Genomic DNA, 14,046 nt, shown 5'->3' on the forward strand with positions numbered 1-14,046 from the left:
TTGTATGACTAACATGGTAAAAGAAAGAGAGGGGGGAAAGAGAGAGGTTTCGAGAGTTCAAGCTTAGATGTGGTAACACGCTGAGAATGAAAAATGAAAAGGAATCGAGCACAAGGTTGACCAGAGAAGGTTGACCAAGTTGCTTTGTGTAAAACAGACAAATCATCCAGCAAGAAAGAAGTAAAACCTTATAATCCGTTTACTTCAGGCTTGTTAATTTTACAAGGGAGTATAATCTTTGACCATTGCTTTTTTTTATGTCTCATAGTCAGATATAAAATCACCCCCACCCCAATAGTAAAATGACACTTCCCCAATACAGGCTTTATCGCCTAGCAAAGTGGTTCACCAACACTCCATTGGGAAATGCTTAATGTAATGGAGAAAACACCAAAGCAGGAATCAAGGAAGTCAGGCTCTGTCCCCCTGTGACTCTGACCTACAGTTAGGTGACAGCATCAAGCAGAAGAGAATGGAGAAAATGAAAATTACCCCATTTCATCCACGAAACGGTAAAAAAAGTCTTTAAAATGAAGTTACAAGAAATGTACTAGAAATTCTAACACTTTATATTTTAGCATGTCTTGAAATAGCAAATGACTACGAGGGTAACTGGATTATTTTCAGGCTAAGTACAAGGTGATACTCATCGCTATGAAGCCAACTGTTAACTGAGAAACGGCCCACGAGAGGAAGTTATGGTGTTTCTATTTCTGGTGTTGAAACGCGTGTTGAAACAGCCCCTCGTTCTCTGACGCAGTGTAGTGTCTGCAGTAACTACAGCACTGATGTCAGGGGCCTGGTCATCAGGCTGGGCCAAATCGGACAGCCCAGTCTGGGCTGGACTCTGAGCATTCGTTCTGCTTTCACAATGGAACACAACACGTTTGCCTGTGCCTCAACCCCCGCCACAAACTTCTTATTAATGACCAGCTTTTAAATGAGGTTTGGCTTATCTGACCTGACACTTTAAAAAAATCACATCACAATCTCCACAAACACACCTTTTTCTGAACCTGGAGAATGAACTGAAGGTGTTCACAGGCAACAGTGACACTGTTTCCGACTTGTCTGCTGTACAAAGGCGTCCCTTGGCGCAGTCTATCTCATCAGTCTGCAACATTCACATGTAATTCAAAACCGCAGAAGCCCACGTGGCTTACCCGGCCACGTGGCAGGAGTAATCAGGACACCATCAAATGAAATAATCCCCCCTCTTTTTCCTGGCAAATTCTTTCAAGGCACATTTTTGTAAAAATTCTGTTAAGTGTCTAAGTGTACTTTTGAAAAAGGCAAATCAGATTTCACATTAGGATACATTAAATGCCTTATGTACCCTAGTAGTTCCACAGTTTGAATTCAACCACCTTCATTCAGCTTCAGAAGGGGCAGTAAATGAAATCAGGCTGCTACAGAGACCATCTGCCTCTTGGGGCAAATGGTATTCTGAATTCCCACTTGCTGGCTGTCTTCAAAAGCCACATCTTTCTCTAGTTGCCCAAGACAACCAATAAACAAATGTGTGATTTTTAAAACCTCCTTTTACCCCTTTTCTGGTCAGAGCACATGAGACACAGCATGTCATGGGTGTCTTACTGATTTCCAGAGCTCTGCTTATTTCTGGGGTTGCTGGGGTGATGGGCCTTTGCAGAAGTAGGACGTGCACCCCCACATGAGGAGGAGAGCTCATTGTTATCACACCCACTCCGCTAATCTGACCCGTCTCCTTCTGTCTCTCTAACTATAGGACCCCTACCAAATGTGACGTTTCTTAATCCTAGCTTAGTTTCCAGGTCATCAACTTGATTTTGCTACACTTTCCAATGACCAACACTCTCAGGTAGAAAAATGTTCTGTCTGCTGATCAGTATCTCGTGTCTCCAGTTTTCCACTAAGCCTTCTGCAATCTTAACTGAGAACTTCCATCCCTACCTGAGATTAACCTTGAAGGGAGGTGTGATGAGTTCCTGCTAAAGTCTGGCGCTCTGGTCAAACGAAGGTGGCTCTTACTGATGTGAATGAGAGGCCAGGTCTAAGGACAGGACAATTCTTGAATAGACTCTAATTTTCAGACCCTGCAGTTTCACATTTTCATTTTTAACAGATGTGAATAGCAAATTCAAAGTGTCTTCAAGACACCAGATAGCAAAGTAGATAAAAACACAGGCCACTGTAAATCACTGTCACCTTCGTAATACTAAGAAAGATTAATTTTAAAATCCTGTGAAATACAAAGTCAGAATGGCATCTGTGCAAATTAACAGAAAAGATAAACTAAGCTTGGAAAATAGCAATAAAATATGCTGCCCTTCTCAGTAACAAAGGTATAGAAGGAGCTTCTCAGATCATGATTTCAGCCTTGGCTCACTTCTAACCCATAAAGTGAGACACCGGTACACATTTCCTGAAAAGGCGCGATATTAGCATGCCCACGGGGCTCCCCAACAGGGCTGACCTATGCAGGACAGACCAGTCTTTTCTGGGTCCTGGACTTTTCCACAAGCCCAGCAGAACCAGAACACTCACTGCACCTTGCCCAGTATCCTCTTATCTCCCTCAACTGCCAGTCTGCCGAGACATGATGTACCCGTAACTGTCCAGAATCACTGCAAGCTAGGGGAGGGAAGGGAAGTAGGGAGAGAATGGGAGCTACAGCTGCTCTGAACCTCCCTTTACTGAACACGGCGCAAGCTGCACAAGTTTCCATTTAATTCACACAAACACGTCAGGAGGTAGAGTTTACAGGTGGGGAAAATGAGACTGAGGGAAGGAAGCAAATTGCCCACGTTACACGGGTGGCGGGTCGGCATCTGAATTTGATGCTGTGCAGTCTGACCCTGTTCCTTCCACCCCAGCAGGCCAGCTGGGCGTGCTGTAAAAACTCAACAACAAGTGCCTAAATCTGAGGAGGAAGCGGTAAGAGTGCTTTGAAAAGCATAGGACTGTTATTAGAATGTGAGGTGTTGATGATGACAGATGTCAATGATGGCAGATATTTGTGAACAATTCTAACCAAAGTCTTTACTTACAGTATAAAAGGTTGTAGTTAAACAGGTGCTGCTCTAGTCTAGAAAGATTTCCTGACAGTGATCACTAGCACGCGTCTCTGTATTTCCCAAGCGCCGGGCTGCACTTAAATATACATCTCCCGACAACAACCCTGAGTAAGGCCTGTTGTTCCCATAACAGCAAGTGACAGCAACCCCACCTACACGCTCGTCTCTCAGAAATGGCACTGCTGACCTTTGACCCAAATAATTCTGGATGTGGAGGGCGGCCCAGGGCATAGTAGGATCTCACTGGCACCCCTTTCCTCTACCCAGTACGTGTGGGACTCACTCTCTGCTCCCCCAGCTGTGACACCAAATCGTCTGTCTCCACCTTGTCAAATATGCCCTAAGAGCGAACTCCTCCTCCACCCCATTTTCTAAGCCCTCTGCACAACTTCTTTTCTGTCTTACAACAACCTAGTAGGCAGGGTGCTATCTCTGCTTTACAAAGAAAGAAATTATAGCCCAGAGAGGTTAAATCATTAACAGATGGGGCTGAGATTCAAACCCAGCAGTTCAGCTCTAGAGTCTGTATTATATTCGGCCTCTCTGTTTAAGAAGAAGAAACTGAGAAGCAGAGCTCAAGTCACTTGTCGAAGATGACAGAGCTGGTAAGTGGTGAAAGCAGAATTCCAATCCAAGGCGAAGTCACTTCAACATCCACATTCTAAAACACTGTGTCACAATCAACAGACTTAGTGCCTCAGCATGACTTTGGCAGCTTGCTGAAGGTGCAGATGTGTGGCTGCCCCTCCAGGGACTGACCGGACTTCTGGGCTGTGGCCCCAGGTGATTCTGACGCAGTTGGTCCTGGGGCCACACTCCGACAAACCAGTTTTCACTGCCTCCTCCCCCACAGGAAGACAAAACAATAAGTATAAAAGGAGCAAGGTCTGAAGTAACTAGAAAAATTGTAAGTAAAGGAGCATTATTGCTCAGAAATAATATAGAAGAAAAGGGGAAATAACACAATTTAAGTAGTCACAGGTGAGAGGTAACGGACTATTAAAACAGAAGGAGGTGTTTGGGGACCAATCCCTACCTTCTGAAGTTTATTCTTGGAATACAATCACACAAACCCACAAGGTGTTAGAAATTGAGGATTTGGTCCAGTACGATTTTTATGAGAAGTCCTGGCTGGATGAAAACCACTGTGAAAGTAAGAAATAGCACACTCGCACTCGTGTGTGACACCAGTAGTAAGTCAAATCTTCCCACATGCAGCACCATCTCAGCTCTTTGTGTCAACAGAGGACCCAGGTGAGCACAAAGGCAGGCCCCTGTGACAGCAAGAGCTGCTTCAGGAAAAGGGGCCGCTGCATCCAGGGGGCTCTTCCTGAAATACCTTTGGTTCTGCTGTCCCTCTGCTCCACACCATCCACGGGGCCTATGACTGTGGAGTTAGGTCCCGACCACCAGCAGATCTTCAGGACCCATCACCATGAGGCTGCAAAGCACGTCTCTGTCCTCATCCCAAACTTTCTGACACACAGTCCTTCAGCTCCAGATGAGCCAAGGTGCTCCCACGTTGTAACTCCCTGCTGCCTGGACACACCACATTCTACACCTTTGCCATGCCTAGTTTCCCTTCCTAGAGCTGCCTCCCTTCTTCTTTCCCTCTATTCCAAACTCAGCCAGTCTTTAAAGACTATTCAAATCTCACGTTGCCCATGACCTCTTCCTATCCGTACAGACTGTTCCTTCTCTGGAGACCCACGGCAGGTGCCGTGAACTGAAGGTTTGTTTCACCCTCACAGTCACAGGTTGAAGTCCGAACCCCCTCAGTGTGGCTGTATTTGGAGACAGGGCCTCTAAAAATTGGTTAAATGAGATCAGATAGAATTAGTGTCCTTATAAGAAGAGGTACCAGAAAGCTTGGCTCCTCTCTTTCTCTCTCTCTCTCTCTCTCTCTCTCTCTCTCTCTTTCTTTCTCTCTTCCTCCCTTCTTCCCTGCTTCCCTCCCTCACTGAGGAAAGTGAAGACATAGTGAGAAGGCAGCCATCTGCAAGCCAGGAAGAGAGTCCTCACCAGAAAGCAAAGCAATGGGAATATCGATCCTGGACTTCTGGCCAGAAAACCATGAGAAAACCAATGTCTATTGTTTAAGCCACCCTGTCTACGTATTCTGGTATGGCAGCCCGAGCCGCCATACAGCAGGGATTGACGACCACAGCAAGCACTCAGGAAACACGTGCCAATAAATCAGATCGCGGATCTCAGCAACAAGGTACTAGACAACATCGGCAGGGTCTGCAGCCACACTCCTCCCAGCAAAATTTCTCCCTGTCCCACATGGAGAAGGAAATTGGGACAGGTTGCAAAGTGAGTGCCCACAGAGCACCTGCCACAGAGCAGGGGTGGGAGCTGCCTCCCCACTAGAAAGCCAGAGGAGCAGGACGTCTGCCTGGATGTGGGGTGCAACCTCATGCTGGTGCCAGCAGCACAGAGGGCCCGATGGCTGACTCCCAGGCGACTCATTCCCAGGAACCAGCATGCACAGCCATCACCACTGTTCTTTTCAGGCCAGCCTCTCTCTCTGCTATTAATACGTCACCATTACCAAGATACCAGTGAGGACAAACCGCTTGTCCTGTAACCAAACGTTTAAACGTCACTTGATCACCCTAATCAATACTCTAATGCAGTGATGCTAAATAATCACCAACTAAAACTATGGCCTGGAGGTCTGAATTCAGGCCTAGAAATTTGAAATTTCAATTTAATTTCAGTTCTGTCACCAGTGCTACTCTGCCATGCCTCCCATTATTCACCTATAAGATAAGTGTGGTGACATTCACAGGAGGATGCCTTAACTAGGAAATGCATGTAAAGTGCTTCCAGGAGAGTGACCAATGACACCTGCGCTGAGTATCGCTGACCGTGTGGCAGGTCAGTGGTCTGGCCCTGACTGGTCACGTGACCTGTCGTGCTCGGGCCGACTTTATAAGACATGGCAGACACCAGCAGACTCAAAGTCACCACAAGACAGCAGCAAAGTCACTGCGGGGGCCAGACACCCTGACGTCAGAGTCTGGTCTGCCACCTACTTGCAGAGTGGCCCTGAGCTTCTCAGTTTCTCAGTGCAGCCTCCCTTATAAACCGGGAGAGATGCACTGTCACAGATGTGGGACAATTGAGAAAATGAACGTGCTGTGAGAATGACATAATAAGATACCAGTTCAGGTTCATTTGGCAAACAAGGAAATGATACTGACCTAGTCAGTCAGGGAATTCTCAGGGTGGGTCTTCACTTTGGAACATATTCATTGTGAGACTCTCTGCAAGCCAGCTTGCTTCTCTGGAGTGTCCTCACCTTCCAGAAGGGAAAGGGACATAGAGCTATCTGAAGACCACCCCTCTCAGTCACACAATAATAACCATTCTGCATCATTCTGTTAGGAACAAGGGAGGTACTTCCCAGTTTTCTGTAAAACACGGTTATTTAAAAATTGAACAGTAAGGACTTACTGAACTCATGTAAACTTTAGGAACAACATGTCAGAAAACGTAGATGTGATCTTTATAAATGCTAACAGTCCAAAAGCTTCTTTATAGCAAAGAATATGCGAACAGGAGAGCAAGGAGCTCCTTCCAACTTCTGGCTCCAATTTTCTATTTATGAGAAATAGGAATTTGATCTGCAGAGGCCGGCTTGGTCCTAAGCATGAAAGGGTGACTTTGACAGGGTACTTGCTCTCAGTGGAGAGGACATAATGCAAATTAAGATATAACTGAATGTAAGCATTTAAAAATGTAAGCTTCTAACTTTCCAGAGAGAAGAACGTTACATTTTACCAGTCTATAAAGGGTTTGGACTCTTTTTCCCACACTGTATGTGCATACATACGTATATAAAGAGACCCAGATTCTGGTCATTTAGAAGCAGCGGACCTGTCTAGTGTTGGGCTAGCAGGGCTGTATGCCCCTAGCATGCCGGACAGCGACTGGCAAATCAACTATTATGGTTTAGTGCAGGGATCAGCAAACTCTTTCTGTGAAGGGTCAGAGAGAAAATATCTCGGGCTTTCCAGGCCACCTGTGCCTGTTGCAACTGCTCGGCTCTGCTGTTATAGTGGAGAAGAAGCCTTAGGCAGCATGTGAAAGGATGAGAGGCAGGTTGAACTTGGCATGCAGGCCATAGTTTGCCGACCTTGGAATGGATTGCAGGGCTGCTAGGATTGATTCCTTGAGGAGTGGAGCTTGGTGCTAAGGACTGAGAGCATCTCAGAGGTCTGGGAAGGGTAAAAGAAGGAAAGGAAGGCTTGCACAGGTGAATAGCATCCCTAAGGAAGTGAGGTGTGCCCGACAGAAAAAGCTATTGGCTAAGGCCTGCGCTGAATCCCAGCAGTGAGGCACAGCTGGGTTCCCGAGATGGCTCCGGGAGTCCTACTAGAGAAACCAAACTTACATGGCATCCAGGGCATGCTAGGGTCTTTGCTCGTTAGGACCATGATGTTCAGGACTGGTGGAGCTAGCAAGCTTAGCTAAAAGTCAGGGGCTACTCATGGGGCAAATGATACCTGTTGGCTGGGAGTGTTACAGTTACCTTGGGTGAGTTTCAGTTATTTTTGTAGTTATTGACTAAGTTTTTCTAACTGATTAGAAAAAAATTTTTTGAACTAAAATTTTAAGGACATGTATGTGATTGGCAATTGATATTGCCTGCCAATTATGAAATACATATAATTTTAGCCAAAAATCAAGAGTGATAAACCACAGTTTATCAGAAAGACTACTAAAAGGGTATACACTTCAGGAAGAAGGAAACTGAATCCAGAAGGGAGGAGAAAAATGAAGAAGAAATAGTATTTTTTTAAAAGAGTGATAAATGTGAATAAATCTAAAATAAAAAAGAGTGATGTGATGGGAAAGACTGAGGCTGGGCGGAGTTTGTGAAGACTGACAGTCCGCGAAGAATTTTCTGAGGTAACACGTAAATTGAGAGCTGAATGACAAGGAACCAGCCATGCATAGAAAGGAAGGAAGCATTCCAAATAAGAGAACAGCTGATCTGAAAGGGATTATGGTTGACATATCTGAAGAACAGAAAGAAAACTCCTATTGTGAGTTTATGAACAAGGGGTGAGTAGGAGATAGGTTAAACAGGTAGGCAGAGGTCATATTATACAGGGACTTAACTTGCTTCACTGTGCTGAAATAATGGGATTTGCATTTTAAACAGAATACTTAACGTGTCCTAGAGAGACTACATTAGAGGGGGCAAGAGATTAGGCAAGGGAGATCAATTAAGAAAATACTTTAGTAAACCAAGCGAGAGTGATGGTGAGTTGACCAGGATGGTAGAAGATGAGATGGTGAGAAGTAAACAGATATAGGATATATTTTAGAGGTCAACAAGACTTCCTGACATTTTGGATGTAAAGGGTGAGGAAAAGAGAAGAACCAAGGATGACTCCTAGTTTTTGGCTTGAGCAACTGAGCGGATGGTGGGACCATGTACCAAGAAGGGAAGATTTGGGATGTCATAGATTTGTAGGGAGAAAAAAGTGAAGAGTCCTGTTTTGGACAAGTTTCCTTTGAGATGGCCATTTGACCTTTAAATGGAGATACCAAGTGGGAACGTGTGTGTGAATCAGATCAGGGATGGAGATATAAATTTGGGAGTCATCAGAATATATATAATATTTAAAGTCTTGATGCCAGATGATGCCAAGGGTTAGCCATTCAAGCTTAAAGAACCCTTTCTGGTATATAGTTACAATGAAAACAAGAAAAAAAAATAACTTGTCCTTTAGAGATACACACTGAAACATTTACAAATGAAATGATGTCTGGGATTTGTTTCAAAATAATGGGGGGAAGGGGCTAGGAATGCAGAAGAAACAAGATTGGTGACAATTGTTAGTTGTTGAAGTGTGGGTCTGGGGTAAATGGTGCTTCATTTTACCAATCTATCTACTTTTGTATATGTTTAAACTTTTTCTATCATAAAAGGTTTAAGATAAAATGAAAATAAATAAAAGGACCCATTTTAAGATGGTTTACATTAAGAAGTAGTCCTGTAGTAGTGATTCCACGGTCAACATTATATACAAAACACTCAGAAAGAAAGAAAGCCAGAATAATTGGAGGTTCATGAGCAAGAGAGTAAGATGAAGTCTCAGGTAGACTGAGGGCACATATACAGGCCTTCTTCAGTGTGGGGATATGACCGGATTTACATTTAAGAAAGCACTCTTGGCTGTTCTAAGAATAGACTGAAGGGGCAGAACATTAAGCCACCTTAAATCCTGGCGTCCTAAGTGTAATTTGTAGAGGTTAACAGCTATTGCTAGGCACTTTACAGGTATATGTAGTCCTCATAATATCTCCATAGCTAGGTATTAGTATTGATATAGGGAAGGGACACGAGGTCTCTTTCTACAAAAGAAGGAACTAGGAGCTTGGATTCCAAGCCTTCTGCCTATGGCTCCAAGACAAGAGCTCAGCCAGATGCTAATCAATGACCCAGCAAATCACTGAAAGACCAGAGGTTCCATTAGGACCATCCATGGTAAAGGCCACGGAAAGAAAATACAGGTTGTGCTTTACAAGAGTTCAAGACAAACCTGCCCCTATCCTTCTTGCATCTTACTGAAGTTAAAGATAAACTTACTATTGTTCTTCTAGCCTTCTTTCCTTCATACCAATGAATTTTCTATGGAAGCAGAAAACACACATAAACCCTAGCCCGGAATGGAGGGGGTCTCTCCTCCATTAGAGATTAGAGACCACCACTCTGTTTGTGGGATGGCCTTTGTTTTCTTACTTACTCTCTGCTAAATAAACTTACTTTTACTTTGATCTCTGTATCCACTCACGTTTGAATTCTTTCCTACGTGAAGCCAAGAACCCTTGTTTCCTATAACGTTATCACTCTTATACCGGTGGGGAAACCACAGCTAAGCGAGGGTAAGCCAAAAGTCACACCACCCCCAGTGCTCCTGTCAGAATTCACATCTGTCTCATTCAAGTGTTTGCATTTTGCACGTTATGCAATACTATTCCCCATGCTGGGACGCCAAAGAGTTGCAGAGATGGTAGGTATGCCAGTGCTTCTGAAAAGCAGTAGTGGAGTCACGGACCAGACTAACCACGCTGAATAAACTTCTGTTGATCCAGACTAGCCAGATAGAAATGATGTCCACGAATCAGAATTTATCTGGGATCCCTAGTCCATGAATCAGAGTTTAACTGGGATCCCTAGTCCACGAATCAGAATTTATCTGGGATCCCCAGCACCAGTATTTGCACCTTCCAGTCCATTTTCAATACTACTGCCAGAAGAGATTTCATTAAAAAACAAAAACAACTCACACTGCTTTCCCTCTTAAAAACTGTTTCTGCTACAAAATCTCTGAGATAAAGGCCAAACATTTCAATGCATCATGCAAGGCTATTCACAGTCTGTCTCAGTTGTTCTCAATCTTTTTCTTCTCAGGATTCCTTAACACTGTTAAAAATTATTGACTACTGCAAGGGCTCTTGTTTATGTAAATTTTATCTATTGACACTTATTATACTCATAATTAAAATTGAGAAAATTAAAAAAGTTATTAATTCATTAAAAAATAAATGCTTTAAATATTAACCTAAATATTTTTTTCAAATCTGTTTACTATCTGCCTTAATAGAAGCTGAATCCTCACATGTGCTTCTGTATTCAATCTGCTGTGACATGTTTTGGCTAAAGTATATGAAAAAAAAATCTGGTCTCATCCAGATATGCAGGTGGGAAAGGCAGGACTACATTAACAGCCTTTTAGATAATTGTGGATTTTCCTCTTTGGTACTACTCGTATACCAGAACTTGGTTAAGTGGTAGTTCCTTAAAGGTTACTTGCAATGTGGAATCTGAAACCACATCGATGAACTGTTGTACTCAGTTACATTAATATCCATTGGTCTAACGCAGTTTTACTTGTGGGTCAATTGGAAGATACTGGTTCACTGAGTTATGCGTTCTTCTAAATGGTGACACATTTCATTATATAATATCGAAAAATCTTTCTGCCATACCACCAACAATCTCGCCAGAAAAAGGGTTAAATATTAGGACGTTGTCAAGGTCATGGTGGTAAATGGAAGTTTTCAAATATTCTTATTTTTGCTTGAAAGTTTTAATTTTATCATTGGCAACAAACACTGTCAATTGTTTTCCTTGAAGTAATGGGATCTTCACATTCATTCTTAAGAAAATATCTACCAAACACCCAAGTGTGAATAACTACAGCTGGTCTGCCACTTGTTCTTTCAAGGTGGCCCATGAAAAAGGGGGCTTTGTAACTTAAATTTTGAAACAAACCATTTTACAAGCGTTTTTCCTTAAGACAACTACTACACTTTGGTACACATAGAAGTTGTGCAAATGCCAACACAGTGAAAGGGACAAATCATGTGAGAATGATGACTTTTGCAGGATCGTGATTTGACCTCGCATGGCCCACATCTGAAGAACCTCTGGCCTCCCACGATCATCTTCCAAGTCTCCCATCCCACTTGTTTGCCATAATCACCTCTGTGACTTTGCATATTTTATTTTTTGTCTACAATCTCTTTTACAACCAGCTGGCAAAATCCTATTTGTCTTTTAAGATCTGGTTTGCATTTCATTTCTGAGAAGTCCCCTTTAAGCTGATTTGATCACCCTGGTTTTTGTGCTTCTGTCCGCTCTGCACATGTAGTTTTAGCATTTGCCACATTGATGGCAGAGGGGCCACTAACATTTCAAAGCACCCAATGTGTAGACCCTGTGCTAGGTCTTTTACATGTTTTCACATTATCTCCTCTGATTAATTCCATGCGACAGGTATCATTATAGCCGCTGTCCATGGAAGGACCAGACAGATAGCCAAAGCAGGGGTCAAAAGCCAATTATTTCATCAGTGTGATAATTTTTCCCCCATTTGTCCCAATGGTACACATATGACACCATTAAAACATTCAATTTATGCTGCCTGAACAGTCAAATAAATCTTAGTGACAATCTAATCCCATAATGAAAGGCTCTACAAAGTCCCTCATCTTTCAGAACCTAAGGTCTGGCCTGCAGTGGAGTCTTTTTCATTCCTCATATATAGCTTGGATTTAGAATCTTCACTTACTTTAGAAAAACTTGTATTTTCATTTCTTCCAGCAGTGTATTTCCAGGTACAGGATGGTGATTTATAATGGTCACAGTACCGTCAAGCCAGAAACACAAATGTTAACATTTGACAGGAATGTTTTTCCTCTCAGCATTGCTTCAAGTAAATACCAATGGTATCTCCAAGTAAATGAGGTAATTACTATAAAATCAAATGGTCTATATTTTTTAATATGAGTATTCATGTTTTAAACTTTTTGAAAGTTAAAAAAAAAGCACTATTTAATTCCTCTTTTTCTACTTAGTCTGGGGCATTATGAGATGTGAAAATTCCAGTGGGCCTCTAAGGAAGACGTACTACCTCACAATCACTCAGACTACAGCACGTATGTACAATGGTGGTGAGGTCAGTGGTCCAACAAGTGTGGCCCCAGGAGCAGCAGCATCAGTGTCACCTGGGATTGCTGGGAATGTAGGTTCTCGGGGCCCGAGACCTACTGCACCAGACACTCTGGGGGTGGGCCAGCAATTGTGTGTCAGCAGCCCTCCAGTTGTTGCGGTGAGGCACGGTTAAATTTGAGAACCCATGGGGCAAAACAACTGCATCATTTGGACTCATGAATGTTACCTATAAAGAATGGATAGATTTTGGAAGATAAGACCCACATACAACCACATTTGTAAAAATACAAGCTTGATGACAGCAAAGGATCTGCCACGCCAAGGGCCTGGGCTGCCCTCACGCCAACAGATGGTGGCATGTGGCCACAGCAGAGGGTCTCATTCCACAGAAGAGAGGCCAAATCATTTCTCGGCTCTGCCTTCCAGGGTGCAGGTAAAGGTACCACAGACATGCTTAACGAGGAGCAAAACCATTTATCAATCTGCAAGAACTACCTGCCATGCCCTCACAGGTAACCCCAACCTGTGCTGTTTAAACTGCTTCTTTTCTCAGTAAAACCCTGACCTTCTTTTCTCAGTAAAACACATGTGCGTTTTGTTACCACTGGAGCACAGCATTCTGTCATCCACTTTCAACTTCCAATGACAAGATTGTTCTTTCTAGGCATACAGTTACAACCACTACTCTACCTGCTTTGTTGTTACATGGATTTAAGGAAAACAGGAACTTGCTAGCATTTTGACAACTATTTGGAGGTATGTAAAATGCTTATTTCAGTAAAGAATATACACAGAATCTCCTAGCATTTTGCTAGAAAAAGTAAAGGCGTTAAGTGCTCACTTCATTTTTATTTATACTTTTCTAAAGAAAAGCTGGTGAGAGAATCTGCCCTTTCACCAGTCTGCTGTCTCACCAGAGAGGAGACAAGGCTGGTGGAGAGGTTTGCAAGTCAGAGGGAAGAAGACTTGAGAACCGGGTGAATGTACTACTCAGGCACATCTTTGTTTAAGAATGAAAAGGACAGGGGCATAAGGAAATCCTCCCATTTGTTACAAACCTGAGTTGGCAGTTGTTTGTATTAGTAGTTCATTAATTTGCTCACAATACAAATCAGAAAGAAAAAAGTTAAGCTTCTTAAACATAAATGTTTATGTGAATGACCACACTGTGAAAATACAAACATTTTACTTGCTCTTGTGTCCATTAACAATGCAACATTATGGGAAGAATACAAGCTTCAGAGTGAGACAAATCAGGGTTTGAAGTCTGACTTACTAGCTGTGCGAATCCGGCCAATTCTTAACTTCTGAGATTTTTAGTTTCCTCACCTGGTGGAAAGCTAAACCAATTAGTAGGGTTCTCATAAGGATTCAAGATAAATATCTGGGATGTGAGTTACACAGAGTAGATGATCATTAAACAGTAATTAATGTATTAATGAAAACTAATGCTTAGAGAACTGATGTGGGTATTCAATCTGCCTGGCTGAATTCAGGATTATTCCACTG

General features: G+C 42.9%; 1 protein-coding gene across 3 annotated transcripts in view; it reads right to left on the reverse strand.

The window, feature by feature from the left end:
- PEAK1 (pseudopodium enriched atypical kinase 1) overlaps window positions 1-14,046 on the reverse strand; it is a 406,475-nt gene that overhangs the window by 89,643 nt on the left and 302,786 nt on the right. The gene's annotated exons all lie outside the window — the stretch shown is intronic.

This window comes from Rhinolophus hipposideros, assembly GCF_964194185.1.
Source record: "Rhinolophus hipposideros genome assembly, chromosome: 5".
Classification (NCBI taxonomy): domain Eukaryota; kingdom Metazoa; phylum Chordata; class Mammalia; order Chiroptera; family Rhinolophidae; genus Rhinolophus; species Rhinolophus hipposideros.